Source organism: Orcinus orca, chromosome 10, assembly GCF_937001465.1.
Source record: "Orcinus orca chromosome 10, mOrcOrc1.1, whole genome shotgun sequence".
NCBI lineage: Eukaryota > Metazoa > Chordata > Mammalia > Artiodactyla > Delphinidae > Orcinus > Orcinus orca.
Genome location: NC_064568.1, coordinates 42,058,027 through 42,077,064, shown reverse-complemented (window position 1 = coordinate 42,077,064; position 19,038 = coordinate 42,058,027). Strand labels below are relative to the sequence as shown.

Genomic DNA, 19,038 nt, shown 5'->3' with positions numbered 1-19,038 from the left:
TTGGGAGACCCGCTGTAACTAACAGATCAGTCTGCCCCTCCCCAAATCCTTAAATGTGCAGGCATCAACTTGTCATTTTGGATTTTATTAAGTTTTATTAAAATCACCTTGGAAATCTGCCCTATTTATCATAGACACCCTGATGTCTCTGAAACACCTCTGGGCATTGGGGTATTCACATTTCTTCTGCTCACCTCTGGCCCCGATTCCTGTTGGATTCCCAGTCTCTATTATGTGCTCTTGTTTTCCCCGTAGGATATCACCCCACCTCCCTCAGCCCTGATCTCTTCTTACCCTCAAAGTCCCACCAGCTCAAAGCTTTGGGAGGACCGGCTTCCAGGCCCAGATCAGCAGAGTCCAGCCACATCACAAGGATACCCTTGCCCTTAGCCTGGTCGGGACCCTTTACACTCATACTGCTCCTCGTGTTATAAAAGCAAAGCATCCCATTCCTGGCCCATTGCCCCTCTCATCTAGCACCTCCTCACCCCTTAGAGACCTCTGACCACTTACCAGGCCAACGCTGCCAGCTGGGAAGGAAGAGTAGAAAGATAGATTGAGGGAGGCAGAGGGAATGACCCTCCTGTATATCTTAATTTCAGCATTAAAATCGAATAGCCAGAGATCAGATTCTGTAGACAGAAGCCAATTACACACAAATTTTGGCAAATCATATGCAAATAACACATGTGTCTGCCCTGGATTACATCTGCTTAGATGTGTTTTTCAGGAGCAGACAAGGAGAGATCACGGGGAAAGAGTGTTCGGGATGTGGGGGCAAAGAAGCAAGAGAGGGAATGATGGATTCTTAAACCCAACCACATGCCAGGAAATTTTACTTATGTCATTTGCTCAGCTAGCCCTTCTTGAGTGGCTGTTGTGCGCTTTGTATATTGGCCACGTTTCTCCCTATCATTTAAAAGTGGCTGCCATTGCCCCAAACACCATGTCATCACACAGTGAGGGCCAGAAACAGAAAAAGAAAGGGGAAAGATATCCTCACACCTTTCTCTCTTTCATTTTTCAGAGAAGACAATTGCTTCTCAAAGCTACCCAATAATCTTCCCAAGGCCACAGAGCTGGGAATATAGTGGAGCAGTGATTTCAGTGTGGACAGTCTGACTCTAGATTGTCCAACAGAAACATAATGCAAGCCACATATGCAATTTTAATCTTTTAGTAGCTACATTTAAAAAGTAAAAAGTAGGTGAAATTAATATATTTTATTTAACCCAATGTATCCGGAAGATTATTTCAACATGTCAACAGAAAAATTACTAATGATATATTTTACATTTTTTATACTAAGTCTTTGAAATCTAATATATCTTTTATACTTAGAGTACATCTCAATTCAGTCATCATATTTTCACTGGAAATACTTGATCTGTATTTTATATTTCATAAAATTTATATATAGATACACATACTCAGGTTGTTCCAGATAGACTTAAAGTTTCCCAGTTATTGAATCAAGTAATGGTTTTTGCATTCACATTTAAATTAATTAAAGTTAAATAAAATTTAAAATTTGGTTGCTCAGTGTTTCTAGCCACAGTTCAAGAGCTCAGAAGCCACATGTGCGGTGGCTACTGTATCGAATAGCATCGTCTAGAGTCAGCACACTTAAGCTCATTTTGATCAAATTCCCTGTACCCAAGTACATAGTGATGTGTTAGTAAGTGTCCACCTATATTTAAGTGATGCACAAACTCTCCAGCTAGAAGACTGGAGACCTGCCTTGTGTTCTTGCCCTGGTTCCAATCAGCTGTGTGACCTCAGATGAGTTACTCTATTTCTCTGGCCTTTGTTTACTCATTTGTTAATGAGGTGGTGTGTCTCATATGTCTCTTCGAGCTCTCAAATTACGTATTTTATCTCTTTTCTAAAAGAGAAAGGAATGAGGTCATTATTAAAGCCATGGGCACCAGGGTATGCACGTACACACACACACACACACACACACACACACACACACACACACACACACACACACACACACACTCTCTCTCTCTCTCTCTCTCTCTCTCTCTCTCTCTCTCTCTCTCTCTCTCTCTCTCTCTCTCCTCAAAGTAATATATACAATCCGTGTTGGCAGTCTGCAGTATCTGCTGAAATGCTGTGGGCAAGCATGGCTCCCAGGGTGTTCTCTTCCTCCCCTCCAGCACTGAGGGACTTTCTCCAGAATGCCCATGATAAAGAAACATTGAGGCATTGTCTGGCCTCCAAATTCCAGGAAATATTGCTAGTTTGTTCCCTTTTATACACTGCCTTTTAAGGAAGAAAAATCCTATACATGGAAGGAATTCTGCATTGGTTTCTACAATGATTTTGAGTCACTGGCTTCCTGGAACAGGCTGTGTTCTTTTTTTTTTTTTTTTTTTTTTTTTTTTGCAGTACGCGGGCCTCCTCTCACTGTTGTGGCCTCTCCCGTTGCGGAGCACAGGCTCCAGACACGGAGGCTCAGCGGCCATGGCTCACGGGCCTAGCCACTCCGTGGCATGTGGGATCTTCCTGGACTGGGGCACGAACCTGCGTCCCCTGCATCGGCAGGTGGACTCTCAACCACTGTGCCACCAGGGAAGCCCGGCTGTGTTCTTTTAATATATATAAAAGAAAGGGCCTTGGCTCTCCCATACTCCCCTTTGTTACAGTTTGTATTGTGTGCACCTGACTTGTTAGTCAGAATGGGCCTTTGGGTTTATTGGTTTTTATAAAAGCTTTTATAAAAGTTTTTTATAAAAGCTCGACTATATTTTAGGTACAGAGCCATGAAAGGATGGTCAGGGGATTGGAGTCAAACCAGAGAGTAACTACTGAGTCTGAAGGCCCAGCAATCCACATAATAATTGGATTTGACCAGAACTTGCCTTCCAAATGGAGGACATGGATGTGCCAGGGGCATAAAAACTTAACGGCCATGTAGGAAGGTCGCAGTTCTGAAAAATAATTGCCCCAGACTGGTGACATTTTACTACTTAGAGTCTCATTTCTTTGGGTCTTGTAAGGTGGGCAAAGTGGAACTAGCCTCCTCACCCCAAAATGAGAGATTGTAGTCTGGGTTTGAATTTGGGAGAAGAGAATAATAAGAAACGGAATGAGAGAAGAGGGCAGGAGGGGGCAGGAGGAACTAAAACGACACTAAAGGAAGATGCTAAAAGTTGTCAGCCATTTTATGTGAAGCTAATGCCATACTGGAATTTATACAGACCAGCAAAGACATAAAAAATCTATCACCAGTTTATTCTCTGCTTAAAGAAAGACAGGCTAAAAAGAATCAGGAGTGTGGGGTTTAGTTTCTTCATTTCTTTAACCAGTGTGAGAATCAGAAGGAAGTTTATAACTCACTTATTTGTTCATCTTTTCATCCATTCATTGTGGTAGGTAACTTTGAAAGATGGTCACCATCAATTCTTGCCACTCCGTTCATCATGTCCTTCCATTAAGAGCTGAGTTTGTTTTCCCCTCCAGGTGATTCTGGGCTGGCCTGTGACTTGCTCTGACCAGTGGAATGTGCTGGAAGTGATGCTATACCCTTGGGAGGCTGCGCTGTGCCGTAAAGGAGCTCAGGCTAGATTACTGGCTGATGAGAGGCCACGCAGAGAGGGAGAGGCCAGGAGGAGGAACCTGAGGTGCCAGAGGTGAATGAAGCCTTCCCACCCAGCCCACCTACTGTTGGAATGCAGGTGAGTGACCTCAGTCAATGCCAGATGGACCGGAAAAACGGCCCAGCTTTGAACACTGCCCAAATTCAGCACCAACAGAGTCATGAAATTGTTGTGGTTTTAAGCCACTATGTTTTGGGATAGTTTGTCATCCAGCCATAGATAACTGAATATATATGTTTTTGGCAGCTGTATTTAAGGGGTTCCTTTTTTTAGTTTTCTAAAATAGATTTTTGATCATAAATATGAGTTGAAATTTGTTAAATGACTTTTTCTGCCTCTATTAAAATGGTCATGTGGTTACTTTTCTCCTTTAGTCCATTAATCTTTAATCTGCTCTGCATTTTTGGTAGTTTTTTAGCAGAGGTATTGCACATCATCTTTCATTAAATTTATCCTAAATATTGTATGCTTTTTGATGCTATTATAAATGGTACCTTAAAAAATTTTATATTCTAATTGTTTGTGACAGTATAAAAATAACACTGATTTTTCTATATATTAACATTGTATTCTGTGACTTTGCTAAACTCATCTATTAGTTTTAGTAATTTTTAAAAAGATTCCTTAGGATTTTCTATATACACAATCATATTGTCTACAAATAGAGATGGTTTCACTTATTCCTGTCCCATATTTCTACTTTTTATTTATTTTTCTTGCTTTATTGAACTTGCTATGACCTCTAGGACTATGGTGAATAGAAGTGTTAAGAGTGAACATCCTTGCCTTATTCCTATTCTTAGGGGGAAAGTACTCACTCTTTCATATTTAAGTATGATGTTATCTTTAGGTTTTATATAGATGTCTTTTATCAAGTTGAGAAAGTTGTCTTCTATTAATAATTTGCTGAAAATTTTTATTATGAATGGATGTTGAATTTTGTTAAACACTTTTTCTTTGTAAATTAAATGATCACATTTACTGTCCTTTATTCTGATTTTTTAATGGGTTGAACTACAATGTGGTTTACAGCCCCTCACATGGTCCCCAGTAATCCCCTTCTCCTGGTATTCATGCCTTTGTGTAATTTCCTCTACTTGAGAATGACCTGGACTTAGTGACTCACTTACAATGAATGTAATACAGCAGAAGTAGTGGCTTGTCACTTTTGAAATTAGGTTATAAAAAGACTGTGGCTTCCATCATGGGTGACTTCCCTCACTCACTTGCTCCGAGGAAAGCCAGCTGCCATGTTGTGAGCCACCCTCTGGAGAGAGAGGTCCACATGGCATGGAACAGAGGGAAGCCTCTGGCCATTAGCCAGAGAAGAACTGAGGGCTTCAGTCCCAACAGCCCATAAGGAACTGAATCTTGCCAAGAACCACATGAGTCATCTTGAAGCAGATCCTCCCTCAGTCAGGTCTTCAGATGAGATGACTATCCAGGCTGACCCCTTGACTACAGCCTCATGAGAGACCCTGTACCTGAAAACCCAGTTAAATAGCACCAGGATTCCTCACCCACAGAAACAGTGAGATAATAAATGTTCATTGCTTTAGTATGCTGCATTTTGGGAGTGATTTCTTTATGCAGCAATAGATAACTAATATATACATTGATTACTTTTTGAAGGTAAAATAAGTCTTGCATTCTTGGAATAAACCTCACTTCGTCATGAAACGTTATCCTCTTAAACATTGTTAAATTTGATTTACTAATTTTATTTTATTTATTTATTTTTTTGCTGTACGTGAGCCTCTCACTGTTGTGACCTCTCCCGTTGCAGAGCACAGGCTCCGGATGCGCAGGCTCAGTGGCCATGGCTCACGGGCCCAGCTGCTCCGTGGCATGTGGGATCCTCCCAGACCGGGGCACGAACCCGTATCCCCTGCATCGGCAGGCGGACTCTCAACCACTGCGCCACCAGGGAAGCCCGATTTACTAATATTTTTGTGTCTAGTTTAAGGATTTTTGTGTCTAGGTTCATAAGGGATATTGGTCTGTATTTCTTTTGTAATGTGTTTGTCAGGTTTTGATATTAGAGATAAGCTAGCCTCATAAAATGAAATCCCTCCTCCATTTTTTGAAAGAGGTTATATGATGTTCATATTGTTTCTTCCTTAAATTTTTGATAGAATTCACCAGTGAGCCTGGAGTGTTCTTGTAATGAACTTTTTTTTCTTAATTATAAATTCAGTTGTCTTACAGATACAGGACTATTCAGATTTTGTTTCTTCTTAGGTCACTTTTTCCCCTTCTCCAGCTTTAAATATTAAAAGAAAAAATATACGGGTTGATTATCAAAAGAAAGGCAATTATGTTGTAACAAGAACTCCTAAGGCTGCTTTGCGTAGCAGGATTGTACAACATAAAAGGAACACGTTGCCTGGAAATGTATTGATGATGGGAAAAGACAGCATGGATGAGAGTTATGTTGGAGCAGAAGAGTGAAAAAGTATTAGGAGTTTTAGGTGTTAGCGAGTAGAGAGCAGGAGACTTTAATGAGTTGCTATGGCCTAAATCAGATTCCCTGATATCTCTGAAAGAAACATGCCTTAAGATTAAAATTCTTGTCTGCACCAAGCTTAAGAGTAACACCCGTTTGGGACAACAATATGGATGCTTGGAACACACAAGAGGAGGGATATTCAAAGCTTTGTAAGCATCACTTTTCCATTGCTCTGATGTCACTGAACTTCATTAAAATAATGTGTACTTTGTTACCATTGCTTCATAACAAATTACGCCAAAACTCTGTGGCATACAACAACCATTTATTATTATGCTCGTGGATTCTTTGGGTCAGGAATTTGGACAAGACATAGTAGGAACAGGAGTTGTCTCTGCTCCGTGCTGTCTTAAAGCCCCAGCTCTCTTTTTTTCTCTACCCACTATGCCTTCCAGGCCCAGTCATCTGAAAGTCTTTTACTTTCCTTAACACACTCTGCATTTTCTCTTACTGAGGTCCTTCCTCCATACATGCTCTTCCCAGTACAGAATGCTCTTCTCATATCTCCTTGTCCAATTAATTCCCAGTCTCCTTTGGGGACCACTTAGATGCTACCTCCTGTGACCCTCTGCACCTGCTTCAAGTGCCCTTCCTCCAGGCTCCCATAATCCTCTGTACTTCCCTATTGTAAAGCTCATCACACATTATTTATTTCCTGATTCTAATGTCCAACTCCTCAACCAGGATGCTAGCTCCATGAAGCCAGAGACAGCCTCTATGCTGTTCAAGTGCTTTCCCTAGCATGTGGCACAAGGCTGGATATTTACTTGTTGACTGCATTAATGGGCAAGGCAGGCATTGTTGTTCCCATTCACAGAAGTGAAAACATGGTGGGGGAGAGTAAGAACCAGGCCCAGTCATGATCAGTTCATGACATAGCTGAGTCTAAGTGCAGGTCACACCACCACCCAACACTCTCGTGCAGCCTGGAAACAGAAAATTTGCAACAAGCCCCCGCAGCGGTGGTCCTTGATACTCTACTGCTGTGTCCACTGTCTTTCCAGCCTGGACATGCCAGGCAGCTGGGTCCATGGAGGGAAAAGTCCTGGTTATTAACTTATTTTTTTTCATTTGCTTGTGAACCACCCAGTGAGAGATGGTGCTTTTGACTTGTCTTGGTAAGACACAGCCAGAGAGATGCAAGTTCTATTCCCATGATTAAGACTTCTCCACAACTAAAATATTGATCTTAATTAAGAAATAATGCAGGGCTTCCCTGGTGGCCCAGTGGTTAAGAATCCACCTGCTAGTGCAGGGGACACGGGTTCGAGCCCTGCCCGGGAAGATCCCACATGCCGCGGAGCAACTAAGCCCGTGTGCCACAACTACTGAGCCTGCGCTCTAGAGCCTGTGAGCCACAACTAGTGAAGCCCGCATGCCTAGAGCCTGTGCTCCGCAACAAGAGAAGCCACGACAATGAGAAGCCCATGCACCACAATGAAGAGTAGCCCCCACTCATCGCAACTAGAGAAAGCCCGCGTGCAGCAATGAAGACCCAACACAGCCAAAAAAAATAAAAACAAATAAATTAATTTTAAAAAAAGAGAAATAATGCATAAGGAGGATGCTGGGAACAGTGGCCATAGGCTGTGGAGACAAGAGGCTTTTGTGAGAAGAGGAGAAGATGGAAGTTCCATCCGCTCTCATTGCCAGCGTTTTTCTTTCCCACTTAGAATAGTGACAAATAGTTTTCTTTTTCTTTTTTCCATTTGGGAGAAAAGTACCCGGAAAGTACTTAACTCAGGGGAAAAACAAGCCCCAAAGCCAGACAACTAGATCACCCTGTCTCTTAACAGCTGCTACTAATGGGTGTAGAATCAATACCATCGAACCCCCAGACTTCCCAGAGCAGACACTTCCAAATGCCCAGCTCGGGGAGGCAGGAGGAACTAAGAGGTGAGGCAGGGCTGGACCAGCCAGAGCTGGGCCCATGAGATGGTAACCAAACAACAAGCCCACACTCCGAACCAGGGCAACCAAGGGCATGTGGCTGGATGGCAAGCAGAATTCAGGACTGCGGCATCTCAAGGCAGGGTAAGAGAGGTCCCAAGGCAGAGAGCTCAGGAGCTAGATAAACAGGAGGAAAGAGCACCTGGTTACCAGAGGTAAGAAAGCCAGACAGTCATGGGAATTTCTGCATTCTGTGGCAATGACAACAACGAAATAACCTTGATACAGAAGCCAGACCCCAGCCCACAGAGGAGCTTCCCATACACTTCCTTTTAAGGATGAAACCATTTTAATACTCAATAAATAACCACACAGGAACACTTAACAAAAGAGCTATACAAGTGTCCGCTAAGCATATGTAAAAGGTCTCCAGTGTTTTAGTCATCAGGGAAATAACAACTGAAACCACGGTGAAAAACCATTTCACGCCACTTAGGATGGCCAACCTCAGAATGACACCACCTCTTGGTGAGGATGTGGAACAACTGCCTGTAGGAATGCAAAATAGTATAACCACTTCGGAAACTTGTTTGACAAGTTCTTGTAAAGTTAAACAAATATACGTCTACCCTTTGACTCCGTAGTTTCATTCTTAATATTCTTACCCAAGAAAATGAAAACACATGTCCTCAAAACGATTTGTATATGAACGTTCGTAAGCAACTTTATTTATAAATAGTCTCAAACTGAAAACAACCCAAATGCCCATCAGATTGAGAATGATGAAAATGATCATTCCAGGATGATGAAAATGTTCCATATCTTGCTTGTGGTGGTGGTTCCAAGGATGTAGGCAGTTGTCAAAACCTATCAAGCTGAACACCTAAGATCATTGCACCTTGCTGTGTGCTAATTATATCTCAGTTTTTAAAAGAAAAGCCATAGGCAAATTGAAATCTTTAGGTCTAGAATGACAAACACAAAGCTCATATGCTGTTGCTTCTGATTCTTCTCCCATGGCAGACATGATTAATTGATTTCAGCATTCTGTGCCCTTGAACTTCAGTGGGGCTTCAGAATACATCACAGTGTAGCTCTTCAAGCAGCCAGTATTAGTCCACCAATCTGTTAGAGGTCAAAGCCAGTGCAACTCATTCTTGCTACTGTGATCTCAACTTGTTTCTCTAGATTGGTGAGGCCTGGGGAAATTCAAGTTTTCTATGAAAATAATCCATTTCAGAAAAGTTTTAAAGTAACTCAAAATCCCACTCTCCTATTACCATCACTAATACCATTGAAGTTATTTCCTTGTATTATGTTGTCCTAGGTAGGCTTATTTAGCATACAAGTGCAGGTCCTGTTTCTCACTATTCTAAGAATTTTTCTAGGATACTAATAGTTGTCATAACTTCTTTTTATTTTTTAAATGGTGGCATAATTCTCTGCGCAGCTGCACTATCATTTACTGCCCCTGCCCCTATGGTGCTCTGTTTTCACTCATTCCAGAAATATAGTTTTGTTGGGTTTATAAATCTAGTTGACAGTTATTTCTATCAGCACTTTGAAGACTTGATTCCACTATCTTCTGGCTTCTATATTTGAGAAGTCAGATATTGATTTTTATATTTTTGTAGATAATCTATCTTTTCTTTCAGGCTTCTTTTAAGATCTTGTCTTTGTCTTTGGCATTCTGTCTTTTCACTATGATGTCTGGATATGGCCTTTTTTATTGTTTATCCCGTTTAGGATTTTGGGGGAACTTTCTAAATATGAGGATTCACAGCTTCACCAAATTCTGCAAAAATTCTCAGCTACTATTTCTTTGACTATTGCCTCTTCCCCCATTCTCTCCGTTATCTGCTTTTCTAACCCTGATTGAATGTATGTTGAAATTTCTCACTCCATCTTGTCATTTTCTAAACCAAAGTTTTCCATATTTCTGCCTCTCTGAGCTGCATTCTGTGTAATTTCTTCAGATTTATATTTGAGTTCACTGTTTCTTTTTTCAGCTCTTTTTTGCTTTTCAACTCATAGATATTTTAATTTTTATTATAGCCTTCATTTCTAGAAGAAGTCTTTTTGGTTCTTTTGTAGTACATTTGCTGCTCATTTGTATAGTTTTTTCTTTTAAATTCTCTGTTATTTACATAATCATATTAAAATAATATTTTCAATTTGATAATTCTAATCTTTGTGAGTAACATTTTTTCCTTGCTGTCTCTTACTCATCACAGTGGCTTGTTTATTGCAGCATTTTCTGGTTTTATATTGTGAGCTCATATATGATGGAACTTTGCCTGCAGGAGTTTTATGAGGCCTGGGTTGAAGGTACATGCTTGCCTCTGTCAGGAGTTTTAGGCACTGAAGACCTGGGTCCCTCTAAATTAAATTCTTACCTTGGGATTTTTTGGTATATTTCAGTGTATGGATCTATATGAGTGTTGGCCAGTGGCCTTGAAATCTCAGGGGAAGCTTTTTTTTCTCCTCCAACAGAATTGGTCCTAAGTCACTGTTTCTTGTAATCAGCCTCTGATAGGCAGTATTTCTTCTACTTCACCCCTTTTCTCAGGGTGTAACCCCCTCTGAGTCCTGGATTGATGCCAGGTTTTGCTGCTCTGTGTCTGTATCACTACTCACCTCTAAGGCTTGTTCTCCTTTCCCATCCACTCCTCACCCCAGTTAGCTTCTATGTGAGGAAATTCTCGGTCTCTTTTCTCTAAAGATGACCTCAGGCTGGGAAGTGCTTTTTGATTTTTATTTACCTTCAAGGGCTGGTATTCCTGCCGATTTTCTAAATCACAGATGATTCCCTTACTTTACTTTCTTGCAGACTATTTCATTGCTATAAAGGAGATCGTGTGTGTGTGTGTATCATGTTAAGATATTTTGTTGCTAGAAGATCTCAGGATGCTCAAATTATTTGCTACTCTTCTTCAGTCATTCTGTTCTCTTTACATTGACTTATCTTTGTTCATAATACCTATTCTCTTCTTTCTAATTGCATTAATATCTTTGTATTTTTCCTTTGCATTGTCATGATTATAAGTTCTTTTATGATAGCAATTTGATTTTGAGACTTTTATTTCTTACTGTTTGTAAATTTTAAAAAAAATTATTATTTTATTCTTGGCTGCGTTGGGTCTTCATTGCTATGCACAGGCTTTCTCTAGTTGCGGTGTGCGGGCTTCTCATTGCAGTGGCCTTTCTTGTTGCGGAGCACGGGCTCTAGGTGAGCAGGAGTCAGTAGTTGTGGCACGTGGGCTCAGTAGTTTTTGCTCCTGAACTCTAGAGCACAGCCTCAGTAGTCGTGGCGCACGGGCTTAGTTGCTCCGCAGCATGTGGTATCTTCCCGGACCAGGGCTTAAACCCGTGTTCCCTGTATTGGCAGGCGGATTCTTAACCACTGCACCACCAGGGATGTCCCTGTAATATTTTTATTAATTCTTTTATGATATTGTGTTTGTCCTCGATTTGTTTTCTTAATTCTGAAAGATCTGGTTTAACTGTGGTCTATTGATTTTATGAACTCACCTTTCAGTTCTTGTTCTGTTGAATTCGTGAGAAGAAGCACTCATGTTCTGTTTTTTGAGTTGTTTTCTTTTAGAATATGTTCTTCACTTATCTTTGGCATGCTTTGTCCTTTTCTTTCCTTTTGTTTATTGGGGTATTTTTTCCTAGTTTGAATGTGGACTGCTATATCCACACAGAGTATATTCTGTGAGAAATTTCTCTACAAGTATTTCTTGTTCTGTCTACTTTTCTGTAACATGAGAGCATGGGGTAGGGGTGAATATTCTCCTAATTCACTGCGGAGTCCTAAAGCCCTTGCTTTCATCTGAGAAAGTACCTCCCTTCTCTCAGTGGCTGTTTCCACTACTCTTACTCTCCCAGCCAGCCCCCCACCCAAATAGAAGAGGAAAAGAAAATGTCACATTCTCTCCAGAATAGGTCTATAAGTAGAATTCTCAGGATCCTGTTGACTCACCAGAGTTACATGTAGGAGGTAGGCTGCACTCCACCGTATTCTGAGTTATTTTTTTCCCCTTTGTCACCACTTCTTGAATTCTTATGTCATTAGGTTATGCCTTTGTCTGGCTCCTACTAGTAAAATTTTCTGGTTTGTTTAGTTTTTCTTAGTGTTTTTGTCATTTCCTTAGGAGTTAGAGAAAAAAGCCTCTCTGATCCTATTTCACTTTGCCAAATCAGCTCAGACTCATCTGTTTTCTATCTTCCATAATTCTCTCAAACTTCCTGTTAGCTGTAACAGACATTATTGTCTTCCAGCACTTTTATAGTTTCATTCCTTAAACACACACACAGCCACACACACTCTGCTTGGGAAGCAGCCATGTATAAAGGATGTGTTTTGACTGAGGTGCCTGTTTACTTAGGGCAGCTCACCAGCTTTTGGCTCATATGGACTTTTCTGTGCCAACTTGAGAAAGGCTTCTTGTGAACTAAGGCAGTACTCTTAAGCAATTACTGCACTTCTGTACCCCACAATTGGCTAATGTCAAGTACACGAGTTAGATCCATCAGGGCTTGTCAAACAGAGAAATGTCAGTTATCGGTGTTGGTGCATGAGGACATTTTTCTGGGGAAAGAGGCCTCAGCTTTCATCAGACAACCTCTCTAAGCCTCTGATTCCTCATCTGTAAAATGGGGATTATAATAAAGGTACCCACTGCAGAGGCTCATTATGAGGATTAAACAATGGAATTCTTATTTAATCTTATTTATTTAAGTAAAGCATTCAGCATAAGGCCTAGAATGTAGTGAGTACTATTATTATTCTCAAAGGAGCCCATGTCCCCCAGATTTTAATAACCACTGAAATAGAAGATTTTCCTTCTAGTTTTCCACTGCTATATAACAAAATGCTATAACATCTGGTGGATTAAACAACAATTTCTTATCACTTGCTATTTTGTGGGTTGACTTGGACTCAGCTGAGCAGTTCCCACTTGGGGTCTCTCAAACAGTTGCCATCAGACGTTGGCTGGAGTCATCAACAGGCTCGACTGGGTTGGCCATCAAGATGGCTCGCCCTCATGGCTGGTAGTTGATTCTGGAGGCTGGCTGAGAGCTCAGCTGTGGCATGCAGAGCGCCTACACATGGCTTCTCCTTGTGACTTGGGGGCTTCACACAGCATGGGAGCTGGGTCCTAAGGGCAAGAATCCCAAAAGTAAACTACCCAAGAGACCCAGTCATGGAAACCTCAAGGCTCCTTATGACCTAAGGGAGTGAATAGTGGGAGATGTAAGTCCTGAGAGGCTTGGTTCACTGGTGGAGGGGGAGGGACATTTTGGGGAAACTAGCTACCACAGTTAAAGGTCTCTTCTAGCTCTAATATTCCACAGTTACATTGTCATAAACTGTTCTCTTTCCTCATTTCATGCTTATAAGCAACCTTTTGAACTCCCATTTTAAAGATGAGGAGACACAGACAGGGTAAGTAACTTGGCCAGGGTCCCTTAACTCCAAGTCCAGTACTGTTTGCCCTAGTGGCTTGTAAACACGAACTGGAGTGCTGCCATCTATTGAAACCCTGCCCACATTCCTAGCATGAGGCTGGGTACCCAGAAGAGGCTGAACTTGTGCTTGCTAATGAAGCAAAGGTCTTTTCTTTGAGAACTCACCGAAAGAAGGGGTTGCTCAAGTCTGTTTCCCTGGGGTGGTTCACAGGACTTGAGAACTGCAAACACATTTTCCTTTACTGACTATATGTAAGACAGGCAAAAATCTCTCCTTGAACAGCCGTCTTCGGGAAGAGAAATGTAAACCAAAGCACGCTGCAGCCACTGCCCAGCCTCTGTCCTTTGCCGCAGACCTGGATGGGCATCCATGCTGTGCTGGGATGTTGTGTATCTATGACTGTGTGGTCACAGAGGAGGATCTTGACAGCTGAGCAGGCCCAGAATTAATCTTTTCCACTACCAAAATATAGATCAGCTCCAACCCATCCTGTCTGGGCATGTAGCTGCCCACACTGAAACAGGCAGCGTCAATTAAACACCCTTAAAATACCCTTCCCCAGAGGAACTAGTGAGAACAAAGTGACATGGTGGTTGAAGTTATGGCTGACAAGTGTTTTCCTCTGACATACTTCCTCCCCCAGGGCATCGCGGGAGTTTGCCCAGCCTACCTGCCCAGGAGGGAGAGGAAATACCAGAGGCTCTGAGGGTCCCCTCTTAGTCTCTCCCTAACAACTGCTGTTCTGCCCAGCACTTCACAGTTTATAAATTCTCTCACATGCCTCTTCGCAGAGATCTTGTGAGCTGGGTTTTACAGGAAAGGAAAAGCAGGTGGAAAGAAGGAAGGGAACTGGCTCAAGGAAATGTACAGGCAGACCTCCTTTTATTGTAATTTGCTTTATTGCGTTTCGCAGATACTGTGTTTTTTCACAAATTGAAGATTCGTGGCAACTGTGCATCAAGCAAGCCTGTCAGCGTCACTTTCCCAACGGCACTTGCTAACTTCATGTTTCTTGGTCTCATTTTGGTAATTGTCACGACATTTCGAACTTTTTCACTGTTATTGTATTTGTTATAGTGATCTGTGATCAGTAGTCTTTATGTTACTACTATGGCTTGCTGAAGGCTCAGATGCTGGTTAAGGATTTTTAGCAATAAAGTATTCTTTAATTAAGGCATGTACATTGTTCTTTTAGACAATGCTATTGGACACTTAATAGACTACAGTATAGTGTAAGCATAACTTTCCTGTGCACTGGGAAACCAAACAGTTCTTGTGACTGCCTTATTGTGATATTCGTTTTATTGCTGTGGTCTGGAATCCAACCCACAATATCTCCAGGGTCTGCCTGTAGTCAGTGAAGATCATAGTCAGAACCTGAATGATTGTCTTTGGACACCAAATGCCGGCCCCTTCTGCTCCCCTGCGGCCCCCACTGTCCCACAATTACAGTGGGAGCATTACCTGCCCCCCACGCCTCTTGGGGACCACAGTGAGCTACTCAGCCTTCCCCTCCCACCCGCCCTTGGTGTCTGCCGGTCTCCTCAGTGGAGCCACTTTGAGAACAGGACTACCCCAGCCAGGTCACTGCAGCTCCTGGTTTTCAGTTCAGTATGTTACACAGCACAAGTTCCAACCATGAGACTTAATTTTTTTTCTTCCCAACCTTAAGTCTTTCAAAAACAGTCCCAGCTAAATATAATAAGGATGCCCTTTGGCACATCTTGCCAATCTTATGAATGAATCATAGAGCTCACTGAAGATGCCCAGGGACACAGTAGCTGCCATATAGTAAAAATAGCTGCTGTGCTGGAAGGTGGCACAGATGGTTCTTAATGAGCTCACCCTGCTCCTCCGGAGCCATGCAGTGGTGTGCACAAGTGAGCCTGGCAGGGGACAGGGTTACGCTGGGCTTCCTCTGGGCCTCCAGTCGGCTTATCAGCCCAGTGGAGTTCCCAGAGTCTTCCCACAAGCCCACAGTGCTGGCCAGGCAGAGCTGGCCCCGTTCCACACAGAGTCTGCCTCCTTTGACCACCCCTGAGGCACTGTCTTTGGTTGGGTTCCCCAGAAACAGAGCCTGAGACAGGGGTTTACTGGGGGACTACTCCCAGGTAAAACCTGTAAGGGAGTGAGGGAATCAGGATAGGGCAGAGAGGAGGCTGGGCAAACGTGTAGGTCAAACTGAAGTCTAGTCTCAGCCTAATCCCACGGGGAGCTCGAAGGCATGAGTTTTTCCACCTGGAGGTAAGGCCTTTGGCCCTTGGACACGCAGACCAGTCACCGCTGGCTGGCAGCTGCTTCTGCGGGAGGGCGGAACCTCCCAGGCTTTTTCGGGTGAGGATGATTCCCTGGAGAAGGGAATCCATTAGTCACTGACACCCGCAGCAGCTGGGGGCTGGGTGCGCTGGCCAGGAAAAGAGGAGCTCAGTGGGACGCCAACTGTACCTACTCCAGGCACCATTTCTCACCTGTTGGGAAAACCAAAATGATCAAGCATCGGAAGGTAAGTCACTGGCTCATAGCAAAACATTATTTTCTATTTGTCCCAAGGGTGGGAGGAAGCCAAATACAGCATCAATTCATTTATCTTTCATCTCGCATTACGTCTGATTTTCCACACGCAGGGCAATCCCTGTGGCTGAGGAAGAAGTAAAAGTATAAACACTACTGAGTCTTTCTTAAACATTCTAACCTCCTATACGACCAGGGAATGCCATAGTTTTCATCTCACTTCCTCAGTTCTTTCACTCTGAAATAAATTCCCTGCTGAGATGCACATGGTGTGGGATACAGCAATGATGGAGTAAAGCATTCAGTAAGTCTACTGATGATGTTGCTGGAAGAAACATGGTGACCGTGGAAGGCAAATTCAAATCCAGAGTGGGCCCTTACTACCTGAGGACAACCCATTGCCCGGTTCAAGATGGAAGGGATTATAAACAACCTGCCACTGGGTACCTGAGGTAGGTACCATATCAGATGCCCAGCAATGGTCTTTGCTGCTGGCAAACTGGGGAAACAGGAGTGGCAGTACCAGATCATCTTGGTGAGGGGGAGTCCCTATTGTTTTTAATTTTGGAATGCAAGAGAAGCTCTAGGGACTCCCTCCTTCTTGCTATAATTGTCTTTAGTCCAAGGTCAAAGAGTCAGTGTGGGGATTCTTCCTCTTGCTGAACTGGGAAATGAGCCATTATGTGCTAGGATATAAGTGTGTAAGATATCAGGAGGCTGACTGAGGTGGACTAGTACCAGAGTGTAGTCCTGGGTCCCTCAGAGCAGATGTCCAATGCTCCTCAAATGGTCTGATGATTTCCCTGTCCCCAGAACATAGTTACCCTGGGAAGTGGCCACAGGTCCGTTTGGGAGAGTGGTGATGTCATGGAGTAAGGGCAGCCTGGAGAAACTTTGATTTCCCCATGAAAGTAACTTCTTTAGGTGATACCATTACAGGGCTCAAGCAAGGTGGGGAGAGCCTTTTCAAACTGGGGAGGAAGGGACATTTTCTGGCAAGTGGATTAGTGGGACTTCGTACCTCTCTTACTAAGCCATTCAGTGCCACTGGAAGAAGCCAGTTTATCCCAGGTTAGGAATAAGAAGTTATGTACATACTTGTGATATTATCACATTATCCAGAAATTCTGGGTCTTCTAAATAACTCAGATCTGGGAACTGCTCTGGTGGCTCGAGTTAAGCTCCAGTTGGCCAAACTAGAGGTTTGGGGTTATAAGGTCAAGTGGCACCACAGTTAGCTGCCATCCTATTTTAGTCCTAAGGACCCCATGATCACTTGGCTACTCCAAAAAGCTCTGTGGTCAGACTATGCGAGTGCTACCCCAGCCTCTCTGCTGATTGCCGTGATCCCAAAGCACCTTCTGGAAGCTAGGCCACCTCTTGGCCTCAGCCACCTCTGTATCCCTTCACCCCCTGCTGATATCAGGGAACCCATTTTGATGCAGTCTCTCCCACTAGCACATCCAAACTACAGATAAGAGCTACAATAGTGCCTTTCAAACATTCCCATTCGTTCCTTATTAATGTAATTCTCAATACTTTGGCAAAGAGAGTGTCTTCAGGGCCCTTTCAGGGGACATGTCTAGGGAATGACATGTCCCCTGACATATTATATGAACAGATCTCATATACTTAGTCCAACATTTATGGCTCCCTCCTCTACATCAGGGCTTCATAACCTTGGGTCTACATTTTAATCATCTGAGGAGCTTTGACAAAATACTGGTGCCCAGGCCCCCTCCACAGATATATATATATATATATATATATTTTTTTTTTTGGCTGCTTTGGGTCTTCATTGCTGGGGGCAGGCTTTCTCTAGTTGTGGTGAGCGGGGGCTATTCTTGGTTGTGGTGCGCAGGCTTCTCATTGCGGTGGCTTCTCGTTGTGGAGCACAGGCTCTAGGCGCACGGGCTTCAGTAGTTGCAGCATGTGAGCTCATTAGTTGTGGCACGTGGGCTCAGTAGTTGTGGCTTGCGGGCTGTAGAGTGCAGGTTCAGTAGTTGTGGCACATGGGCTTAGTTGTTCCGTGGCATGTGGGAATCTTCCAGGACCAGGGCTCGAACCCATGTCCCCTGAATTGTCAGGCAGATTCTTAACCACTGCACTACCAGGGAAATCCCCATCCACAGATATTCTGATTTAATTGGTCTTCAGTGCAACCCTAGCATCAGTAGTTTGAAAAGCCCCTCAGATGATTCTAATGTGCAGCCATGCTTGAGAGCTGCCATTCTACATTAGGCCGTGAAATTTCTGGAACTCTGTTTTATGTTGGCTGTCATTGAATTCAGGATTAAGTCCACCAATCAATTAGAGAGAGTAATTAGAATAGTAATCACCTGCTCAAGACAGTCCATTAAACATGGACTCTGGTCAGAGCACTCCAGTTGACAAATGCAGGTCTATCTATATTATGTTCTTGCCTCCCTGGCCCAGCATCTTCAGAATCAATCCCTACACACACCTCCATGCTTCTTTCTGGCACAGATTAGCAGGTTCTTGCACATCTTTAAATACAGATCCCTTTTCTTCCCAAGTTTGACTTTATATTTGGCCTCCTGTGACTGCTGGGTTCTGATCTCCTGATAGGTCTCAGGGCAATGAGTGGTGATGGCCGGGGGTGAGGGGAACTTGGAGGGAATTAGAGTTACCGGGCCAAGTAACTCCTGTGGGTGAGGCATTCCAGGCCCTCAAGCAGGCAGGGAAGTCAGGGGATACTGTTCTAACAAAAGCAGGATGGAGGGGCTTAGTGCTCCTCTTGGTGAGCTGTCCAGTGTACTGGGGGGCAGCCAGTTTACCACCCGTCTGGCCCTGAATTCCTCATACTTTTCATACCATTTGATGGCAGCACCATTAGATCACCCTGAGCTTTGCCTTCAACGTGCTTTCCAAGGCAGCCACAGGAAAACACTGTTTTCAGGAGTCATGCCTTGAACTGCCTGGTCCCCTTCCTTATTGCCAGCTGGCCCTTCAGCGCCATCCCTTCCAACTAAGTCAGATAACCAAGCCCACATTCCTTCCCAGGGTTTTGTAGCTGGGACCGA

General features: G+C 43.3%; 1 protein-coding gene and 1 long non-coding RNA gene across 2 annotated transcripts in view; both read left to right on the top strand.

The window, feature by feature from the left end:
• The window catches only part of LOC125965666 (uncharacterized), a 313,457-nt gene that overhangs the window by 47,741 nt on the left and 246,678 nt on the right, over positions 1 to 19,038 (top strand). The window lies entirely within an intron of this gene.
• Positions 1 to 19,038, top strand: part of LARS2 (leucyl-tRNA synthetase 2, mitochondrial) — a 278,606-nt gene that overhangs the window by 12,890 nt on the left and 246,678 nt on the right. Inside the window, exon 2 of the mRNA XM_033413190.2 lies at positions 3,472 to 3,686. The gene's annotated coding sequence lies outside the window, so the exon portion shown is untranslated. The remainder of the gene's footprint in view (positions 1 to 3,471; positions 3,687 to 19,038) is intronic.